Here is an 11,467-nt window from a genome sequence, read left to right on the forward strand (position 1 = left end):
ATGAAAGTAGGAGCTAAGTGGAATCTAAGTTAGAACTTTGGAGCACCGCTTTAGAGTGTAAAGTTTTTAGGATAAGTAGGAATAAGATAGAATAAATGAAATGTAACTTCAGTAACATAAGGAGTACTGGAGAGAAGATTAAACTTAATAATCAAGAAATTAATATCACTTGTAGATTTCAATATCTTGGATCTATGATGCAAGCGAAAGGGGAAATTGAAGAGGATGCAATATATAGAATTAAAGTAGGTAGTGTATGATGGACGAATGCATCAAGCATGTTGTGTGATTGTAGAATACACTTAAAATTAAAAGGAAAGTTCTATAAGACGACTGTAAGGCCAGCTATGCTTTATGGTTCATAATGTTAGGCAACTAAGAAACATATATTAAAAGTAAAAGTTGCTGAAACGCAAAAGTTAAGGTGGATAAGTGGTATAATATTAAAAGATAAACTAACAAATGAGCATATACACAATCTAGGCATAGCACCAGTCAAAGACAAGATAAGAGAGGGGTAGCTTAGATGGTTTGGGCATTTGAAATGCAGGCCTAGGAACACACCTGTGAGGAGTGAGTTAGTTATTGTTTTTGGCATGGAAATGGGGTAGGGTAGGCCTAAAATAACTTGGAATGAAATAGTGAGCAAGGATTTAACAGCTCTTGATCGAGTGAATTGGTGGAAAAGGATTCATGTAGCCAACCCCACTTAGTGGGACTTAAGGTCTGTTGTTATTGTATTATGAGTGCATTTTTATATATACCATAGGCTTCTTTACTTAAAAAAGTTACAATCCTGTACGATGTATCAAAAGCAGACTAGATCTAATTTCATAACCAACACCGCCCCACCCCCACCCCCCCAAAACCCACATGGCAAATCCCCAGCTCATCCCACTAATGTTTTTAACAAGAATGACCATAAAAAATCAATTTAAACCTACATTGTATATTTGTGCGGGTACACTACACAGAGGGGGCTTAATCAAAATCTGGTATGGGCAAACATTTTGTCTGTAAAATGAACATGGGGTAAAAATTTAGTCCCTGCGAATATAATTTCTTGGTGCTGTGTTATCTACAGCAAAAATCTGTTAAAATCTCCATTATTGTGTGATTACAATCACTATAATTGTTCAATTTCTTAAGTTTAATCCCTGCAATATGAAAAATAGAAGATCAATCCCCACAACAGAGATAGAAAAAAATTTTAGAACTCTTTGGTGTATTTTAAAATTTTACCCTATTATACATATTCATTTGACAATCACCAAAAGAAATGTGTATGAGGACCTAAAATTAACCATACATGAATATATAGACTACATTGTGTAGCAGACTACATTGATATAAATGTTCAATGCATTTTTGTGTGTTTGGGCACATGGGATTGCATGCATGTTAAATATATTCACAAAGAAACATATTTACATAAGAGACTAATTATTTTGTATTTTCCCTTTCTTTTGTTACCAAAATCATATATCACCTTGCCATGCCTTTGATTTTCTAGAGCAGTACCATGATGCACTTAAGCAAATGCATACAAGATGAATAAATAACTTTATACCATAATAGTACACAAAGCCTGAGGTGCAGTTACTTAGGATTGGACTAGGGAATAACTAAAGATGCAGCAAATCCCGCACACTTTGAGAGAAAAGCCACATCATAGTAGGCACTACAATAGATGGGACTTTGATGATTCTTAAATAGAAATAATTTTTTTGAATTTCTTTAAAAATGCATTAGTTTTGTTGCAATTTGACACATTAGATGACAAATAATAAACATGTCAATTAAATAAGTTCTCACACTTTGACATTACTAGTAAATATTTCACATGTGTTGCACATGATTGTATGTGAATAATAGTGTAAAAATATTTTATAGTTTCTAATAAATTTTGGATATATTTTTAAAATAAATTAATAATATATTGTCATAATTTATGGCTTGCTTGGTTCTAGAATCACCATTCCTCGGAATAAGAAAGAATATAGTGGAAAATTTGGGAATGTAAGTAATAATTATTCCTTGTATGCTCCTTATTATTTCATTTAACATGCAATAAGAAAGTAATAAACATTCCACCATAGTAAAATTTGGGTATAGTAATTCTGTCTATTTCCTGTTATGATTCAAAAAGTTCCACATTGTCATTTGCTTTATCATATTAACATAATTTTTTGTATACTAACAGTAACCAAACTATTATAATTAATCTATTCCAAGGAATAGACATGCCATGAACCAAACATAGATTTAGTTTACAAATATTGAAGTGTGGGTATTCAAAGTTACTTGAAAAAAAATTAAACTTCGTTTAAAATTACAAAATACAAACATTCTATAAATAGAAATTTAGTTACATTATAAATGTAATTTTATAATTTTGGTTGAGTTTACTTTCTATATTCTATATATATTATAGAAATTTCCTTCTATAAAGTATATTTGGTCTTATTTTCAAAAGATAAGAATATTTGTCTTTAAGATGATTTACACTGGGCTCCTTCCTTTCGCAACAATGGAAGGCATCCTTAAACCAGAAGATCCCTATACTTCTTCTCCCCTCCTTCTTTCCCCTGCCTTCTCCTTGTCTCTTCACCGAAAACCCCAATTCCTCTGTTACATCTTTTCCCCTGCACTGCATTACTCTTTCCCTTGTGCAACTTCAACTTTCATTTCTGCAAGTATGGGGGCTCCCCCACCATCACCCTCACCCTCACCCTCCTGCGTTCTCCCATGGCAGGTGTGAAGCTCTCGGTATGTGTCAAGACGAAGACTTTCGAATTGGCCATTGAAGGGGAGGAAATCAACATCTTGAGACTCATAGAGCTTCATAGTGGTCACTGCACTTCCATCTTTTTGGAGAGGAGCTTGCTTGATTCCTTCGAGCCTGGGAAGACTTCTGGAGCTCAAGAAGATGCCCCTGCTCATCCTTGTGGTTTTGCAGAATGACGAACAAGGAGAAAACCCTGTTGCTTCTCCTGAAGTTGACAAGCATGGCAGGTTCATCTCCCTTTTGGAAACCAACAGCAGAGGCTGGAGACATTTGGTCTTCCCAAATAGATTCAAAGGGGTAGCCCAAATCTCAAATGCTGTAATTGAACTGAGCCGACCCTTCTTCCACCCTCTCTCAGGAAGCCCAAATCCAGGCAGCAATGCAAGCCCAAGTCCAACTCCTTGAGCTGGGAGGTTTTGAAGACCTCAGCTTCTGTTGCAGCCCCTGAGACCCTGTCAAAACCAGTAACAGCTCGAACTTGTACCCACTGCGCCTGTCCTTGTTGCAGAGAACCCTTTCTATTGATCCCGAAAACTGACCACATGCTAGAATTTCTTGCAGTGGGAAAGTTGTCTGTTTTGTACATCTTTTGTGAGCATTGTTGAGAATAAAAACATTGGCCTAGGCAAACCTAAACTTTTCTCCTCCTTCGTCAAACTTGGGACAGAACTGAAGGTCAAAAGCATTCTGTTGAGGGGGCTCTCCCCTTTGGCCTCCCTGCTCCTAAAAATTCCCCCACAACCAAACCTAACACTTTCAGTCCCTTTACATCCTATAAAGGCCTCTCTGTGTCGGCTGAGAAGACTTCAATCTTATGGAGAAAACCTGCAATTGAACCCTACTCTCAGGTAAGGCTTCTAGCGACGCCAAGAAGGAACCAGATTCAGGGCCTCCAGTTTTGCAGGCTGCTGCCAATGTTTTGACCTTAATTCCAGCTCCTTCAAACCACCAGCCCCAATCTGGCTGATACCCAGGACACCCCCAATGTTGAAATGTTGAATGGTTTTGACCCAGAAAGCGCACTTTTTAAGGAGCAGGTCTTTGAATGGGTGTTATGGAAAATGAAAATTATTAATAAATCCATTGGCATGTCTTTGATGGCTTTGAAGACAGAGCTTTGAAATTGTTTGAAGGGATTGAAAAGAAGAGAAGAGAGAAGCCACCACTTAGCTCCAAAAAACCTATGGGCAGCAACAAGAAACTGGACACAAACAGGGAGCTGAAGCGCTTGGAATGTACAGTAAATTATGATAAATTTGGAGGATGCACAGATTTGGTGGAGGCAAGTAGTAGTCGGGTGTGCAATACTAAATCTTGTTAAGGAAACTCATTTCCTGGAATAGGAGGGGAATAGGAGATTGAATGACAAATATGATAGGAGCCTATTCAAATCCTTTCTTAAAGAACGGAGAGGTGACATTGTATGTTTACAGGAAACTAAAGTGGAAAATATGGATCAATTCTTAGTCAGAGATCTTTGGGGAAGGGAGAATTGTGGATGGATCTCCCTTGGTGCTGTGAGCAACACAAGAGGCATCCTCCTTTTATGGAATCTCAATGTGGTGGAGATGATCGATCAATCCATCAACTCCTTCTCTGTCTCGTACTTGTTTTAAAAATTTGGATGAAAATTTTATATGGCTTCTCACTGGGGTGTATGGCCCACGCAAAGGACCTTATAGACGTTTATTTTGGACAGAGCTCTCAGAGATTAAAAGCCAATGTGATGCACCTAGGGTTATTGGAGAAGACTTCAACATGGAGTTGTACTCCCATGAAAGAAGTGGTTCTGGAGTGGAGAACAGCTGCAAGAGAGAGTTCCTGGACTTCACCAATGTGAATGCCCCCATTGGTCTCCCTCTCATTGGTGGTGCTTTCACTTGGTCCAACTCTATCATAGTGCATTGGGATACTCACATTCACAAAACTACTCAGGAGGTCCTTCCTAGGGCCCACGTCAGATCACTTCCCTATGCTCATTGACATGGGAATCAAATGGAGACTAACCCCATTCGGCTTTGAAAAGATGTGGTTAAAGCACAATGGCTTTGGGAACCTCATTAAACTCTGGTGATTCACGCTGCATGTTGAGGGGAAAGCTAGCTTTGTGCTAGCTTTAAAACTGAAGGGATTGAAAGAGAAGCTCAAAGTATGGAATAAAAGCACATTTGAGAACATTCAGGTGAAGAGGACCATTATCTTAATGACATCAAGACTCTTGATGAGCAAGAGCTCAGACAAGGGCTCAGTACGAAGGAAAGGGTTAAAAGAGTTTTGTTGAAGACAGAACTAACAGAGGTTATTAGCCTTGAAGGGATCTCCTGGAAGCAAAAATTTAGAGAGCCTTATGGCTCAAGGAGGGAGACAATACCATATTTTTGCACCTAATTGCAAAAGCCCATCACAGGCTGAACACTGTTTCCAGCATTGAAATTGGGGAGAACACCTTAAGTGGGGAAGAGGACATCAAAAGGGGAATCTGCAACTTTTATAAAGCTTTTTACTCTGAATCCAAAATCTGGAGACCTGCAGTGGATGGCATCAGTTTTAAATCTATCAACCCCTCCACTACAGAGTGGCTTGAGAGACATTTTGAGGAAGCAAAAATCCTCCAAGCCATTAGAGATTGCAATGGAGATAAAGCGCCAAGGCCAGAAGGGTTCTCCTCATCTTTCTTCCAGTAAAATTGGAGCAAGCTCAAGCAGGACTTTGTTTACACTTTTGAGGAATTCTTTAGATCAAGTAGATTTGTGAGTAGCATCAATGCCACTTTCCTTACCCTAATCTCAAAGAAACCTGGGGCGACAAACATTAAGGACTTTCATCCAATTAGTTTGGCAGGAAGTATTTATAAGATCCTTGCTAAAGTCCTTGCTACAAGATTTAAAAAAGCCACTCTGAAAGTCATTGGGCAACATCAACATGCTTTTGTGGTAGGAAGACAAATCATTGATGCAACCCTCATAGCTAACAAGGTGGTGGATACTTACAGAAGGAAAAGAAAAATGGGGTGGTGTGCAAACTTGACATGGAGAAAGCTTTGGATCACGTCAACTGGAACTTTGTTCTCTATACTCCCAGGAAAATGGGTTTTGGGGAGTGTTGTGTAACTGTATCGCTCATTGCAGCAACACGCCAAGCTTCTCAGTGTTAATCAATGGTGGCCCCACAAATTTATTTCTCTCCTCGAAGGACTGAGACAAAAGGACCCTCTATCCTCCTTTTTGTTCATTTTGTGGTGATGGAGGTGCTGAGCCTCATGTTGAAAAAGCCAACAGAGAAGGCCTGCTTAAAGGCCCTAGAGTTGGCAGGCATGAAAGGTCCATGCAGGTAAAACTATCATTTTTTGTGAGGACGACCCTCCCCACAGTCTGAATCTGAGATGTAACTTGGCAGGGTGTGAGGCGGCTTAAGGTTTGAAAATTAACTTTGGAAAAAGTAAGATCATTCTGGTTGGAGAAACTATAGATGGGCCTCTCCTAGCTGCCCTTCTAGGCAGCAAAATGGGTACTTTCCCTATTAACTACCTTGGGCTACCTCTCGGTGCCAAATTCAAAAATAAAGGAGTGTAGGACCCCTAATTGAAATTTTGAAAAAAGGCTGGCTGGATGGAAGAGGAATTTCTTACTAAAAGATGGCAAACTCATTCTCATTAAAAACACCTTGACAAATCCCCCTATTTACTTCATGTCTCTCCTTCCCCTTCCAACTTCAGTTGCCAAGAGACTTGAAGGAATTCAAAGGAGGTTTCTTTGGGAGAGCTTCGGGGCAGAATTCAAATTTCATCTTGTCAAATGGGGGATGGTGAAACAACCCTTTCATTTAGGAGGCTTGGTTCAGAAGTCCCTCCACATTTTCAATAAAGCCCTATTAGGGAAATGGTTGTGGAGAGTCATGATTGAGAAAGAACACCTTTGGTGGAGAATTATTGATGTGAAATATGGGCTTGAACATAATGACTGGATCTCCCAGATTAACAGAAGACCACATGATGTAGGGGTGTGAAATTTCATCAGGAAAGGCTGGAATGATTTTGCTTTTTGTATCAGATTTCAGGTGGAAAATGGGGACAAAATGTATTTTTGGCATGACTCATGGCGTGATCAAGAAGCTCTTAGTGTCTTATTTCCATCCATCTACAATGCCTGTGATAAAGATGCCTGCGTCAGTCAACGTCTTCAAACCTCAGATCAGGGGCTCTTTTGGAACATCCCCTTCCTTAGAAATGTGGAAAATTGGGAACTCAACCAGATCACAGAATTATATAGCTTTATTTACAGCTTCCAGCACAATAATAGTACTGATCTTCCTGTTTGGGCCTTAGATGAGAAGGTGGTCTTCACTGTTAGATTTTTCTATGGGAAGCACTTCCCTTTGGAGTCAAGCAACTTTAATTTCCCTTGGACTCAGATTTGGAAGACAGATGCCCCCACAAAAGTTGCCTTTCTTGCATGGGAGGCAACTCATGATAAGATTTTGACTATGGATAATTTGCAAAGAAGGGGTATGTTAGTTGCCAGCAGATGTCCCCTTTGCATAGCTGACGCAGAATCTGTAGGGCACATCATTGCACTTGGACCAGGAATCCATGGAAAATGGCATTGTCTCTGATTGGACAACAGTGGGTCATCACAAACTCTGTGAGACAGGAACTCTGGGCCTGGAAAGGGATTCGGCCAACAAAGGAGAAGAGGAAGGCTATGTCCCTCATTCCCCTCGCAATTTTGTGATGCGTTTGGAAAGAGAGGAATAGGCGAGTGTTTAAAAATTCAACCTCAGCAATCCAGATCAGCAAAGAGCAATGGTTTACTGCCATCAATAGCTGGCATAGTGGGACTGTTGATGACTATGATGTAATCTTTGATTTGTGAGACGCCCTTTAGGGTGCTTGACTTACTGTATCACAGGCTGGCATCCCCTTGATGCCTTTTCAATAAAGTTTCCTTATCCAAAAAATAAAAAATAAAAATAAAAATAAAAATTGATGATTTACACTACCCCTAGTTCTATATATAGTACCATAAATTTATTTGTTTATTTTCTAGGAATGTTGATTTTATAGAAGTTTACTTTTAAAAATAAGGATATTTTTGTCCACAAATTAATTTACAATTATATCTTTTAGGAGTTTTTTAGTCTTTCTTTCAAAAGGCAAGGATATTTTTGTCCACAAAATGATTTGCACTATTAGTACTTCTATATATAGCATAGATCTAAAAAAAATTAATTCAATTTTGAATTCAAAACCATTCAGGCTACTTATAGAATATAAACAACATAAGTTCATAAAACTCAACAAATTTGTGCTCCAGTCCCCAGCATCCATTCAATGAAAAATGCAACAAATATGTATGTATGAATGCATGAATGTATGCATGTAAGCATGTGTATATGTGTTTGTGTGCGTGTATGTAGAGAGAGAGAGAGAGGGAGAGAGAGAGGGAGAGGGAGAGGGAGAGGGAGAGAGAGAGAGAGAAATGAATTGTAATGTTGCTGATACGAACCACACAAAAAGATTATTCTGATTCTTCTTTCTTTTATCTTTTTTTTAGTTTTTACTACCAAGAAAGATTATAAACTAAGAACAATACCAGACATCAGATCATAAAATATTCTGAAAATAAATAACATCAGGAGAAAAACTGCATATACCTTCCAAGTTGATTTCGAATCTCTTGTTTTGACCAACTGAAGCATTTCATGTAACAAACCTACATAAACATCTGATTTATGTTGAAAATGTGTATCCAGTCAAGTTACTTATATATAAATAACCAAGATGTCTATGCCTACTTCATGTCATCAAACACCAATATAAAAATACATCAATCAATATGTCAGTCAAATAAATTTCAAAAGTCTGGAAGGCCATGTAAAAAAGTATAAAAGGTCCAAAAAGAAATTGAAGCAACATAGAAAATACTTTCACATGGTCATTCAGCTATCAAGTCCTCCATTTGGTAGCCAAACTAATGGTCCCATTCAGAGCATAAAATGTATATAATTCTAGCCAAACAGCATATTGCAATCAAACAAAAGGGCCAAAAAAGTAATAAATAAATTCCTAGTTCCAAGTGAAAATAAATAAAGATAGAAATCTCCACATTAGAAAACAAGCTACTCATTTACATCAAAGAATGATAATCTTCTAAGTAAAAGAGTCACCACATTCTAAATCATAAAGATTGCATTGAGAAGACATCATGGTGCCTCAGACCCAGCATGCCCCAAAATAATGAAGAATAACACACGACTTTACTGAGTAAACTGCAGAAAAATCCTGGCTAACACTGTTCTTATAAATGCAGAATACTTTCAAAATCATACAACAGGAAGCATTTTCTGGTGCATAGAAAGTTATCCAGAAAAATAATCACTGAAGTTCATGTTATTCATGGAGCCTACACATGCAATGCCATGAAGAAAAGCTAGCAAAGATCAATGACACATGATCAGCTTGAAATAATTGCTAAAAGATACGTGAGTATAACAACTGATTGATTGAAATCCACCGCCAAAAGTAAGCAGTGATTCAGTCAATTGTAGTCCGTGTTAGCGCAAGCTGCGCAACACACAGATTTTGGCTGTATCATGCTACTGGAATCTGGTAAAATTTGCTGTACCTAGAGGCAAAAATTAGAGTATAAACTAAAACAGCTCCTCAATAACCTAAAACTCACTAGCACGTTTAGGAAGATGAAGTTCAAGCCTTGCAATAGAATTTGTGTTGATTTGGATAAAACACATTACAAAATTGCATTGAGTTTTATTGAATTGCAAGCAAACAAGTGCAAAGTTCAAATAATGAACACAGTTAAGTGTATTGCATTGGGATTCACAGCGTAGACAAAAAGCTTTAAAAATGAACAACGGAAGTTGATGAAATTGGTGGCTGAAAAACACTGAAAATATAATGAGCAAATGAATGAGAAATAGAAATTAATCAAGGGAAACAAAGAGAAGCTTACGTTCACGGGTAATTTGCTTGAAATTTTTGTATTTGCTTCCATAGGCCGCTGATTAGATTCCGACAGTGACATGGTTCTTTCAATCTCTCTTCTGCAATATGGGATGACCAGAAAACAAAATAAATAATACTAGATCACCTACACAAACCAAAACGGAATGAGACAAACCAAAAAGCATGTACACAAAGTGATGTACTCAGAAGTATATTGGTGCAGGTTGGGGGGGGAGTTCCTTATATTTTTTTTTTCTTTTTTTGTACGTGCATACATGTTATTGAGCTTTCAACAACTATCAAAAGTTGCAAAGTAGTCTTGAAATTTTCACTGTTCATTTTTTTCCCCTTAGATTTAGCCCTTGCCTCATTTTTCTTCAAAATTTAGAAGGGCAAAAGACACTGGACTCCCTGAGTTTTTTCAAAAAGATGCGGACCTCTGCTATTATTTCAAAATGTTCATACACCTACTTGAACATTTGATTTGAAAGACTTATACCCCTCTATTAGTTCATCGTCAAGCAGCCTAATGAAATTTGAATTGTGCATCAAAAAAGAAGGCACAAGCACCCCTCTTTGTGCTCTTTTGACACAGTTATCACTAAACAGAAGGCACACAATTAGGCTTTCTTGGAGTACGGAGTACCACAGTTCTCTGTCCTTCCCTCTCTCAATCTCAAAAAGAAAATTATTCCTGGACCCAGCCAAATACTGAAAATACTGGTGCACATTAATGGACCTAGATCCAAGGATGGTGTAATAGTCAACAAACAATATTGAAACAAAAAATTATTGCTGGACCCAGAACATATGAGCCAAATACTGAAAATACTGGTGCACATTGGCGGACCTAGATCCAAGGATGGTACAATAGTCAAGAAGCGATCTGGAAGCACACTAGTGTTGGATAACATACTCAACAAGAACATGTTAAATCACAAGGGACTAAATGTTGGTGGATCACCAATTGGCTCCAAATCCAACAATACTCCCATTTGTACATTATCTATGTGATGCCCAAGGTGAAAAATTTATTAGTGAAGCATTCACCTACAAGAATTTCTATTTTGGCTTGAAACTATTAAATTAAATGCATGATTATTTTTATTATTTGATCAACTGAGTTGGGCAAAGATAGGGCTTGAAAAGTAGGAATAGGTTGTGTTTCATGCAAATTTTGAAGTCTATATTAAGTATTTAAATGTTTATTTTATATAAACAAATTGGGTCAAAATATTTACATGAGCTTTATTAATTAATGTTTTATAATATTTTCTACGGAAACAAATGTTTATAAGATAATTAATGATGTATAGGTTATACTACTTTGAACATTATTTTTGTGTTGTCAATATTTTTATCCTAAAGAGAAGTTGCAAATAAACTAATTGGAGCCTTTGGACATTTAGTTTTAAAGATTTTATATAATTTTGATGATTCGTGGGACCTACTATGTAGACTAGTATGAAATTCTTTTACTAGGAACATTTGGGAATAAGTTTTAGATAATAAAACAAGTATATTAAAAAAGACATAGTAATTACAATGAAATGAGGATAACAAATAATCCAAGAAAAAAGTGCAAAAGAAAAAATGTAAAACAACTAACAAATTACATCAAAGATGCCTTCCAATTCCTTTGAATATCAACAGCAAAAGACAATTTGGGAATAAGTTTAGGGGAAGATTTAATTTGGTAAACTGTTAGGGCCCTATTG

General features: G+C 37.3%; 1 pseudogene; it reads right to left on the reverse strand.

Moving 5' to 3' along the window:
- Positions 1–10,744, reverse strand: part of LOC131145809 (SNARE-interacting protein KEULE-like) — an 81,495-nt pseudogene extending 70,751 nt beyond the window's left edge.
- Positions 10,745–11,467: the final 723 nt, after the last annotated feature.

The sequence above is a fragment of the Malania oleifera genome, chromosome 13, assembly GCF_029873635.1.
Source record: "Malania oleifera isolate guangnan ecotype guangnan chromosome 13, ASM2987363v1, whole genome shotgun sequence".
Lineage (NCBI taxonomy): Eukaryota > Viridiplantae > Streptophyta > Magnoliopsida > Santalales > Ximeniaceae > Malania > Malania oleifera.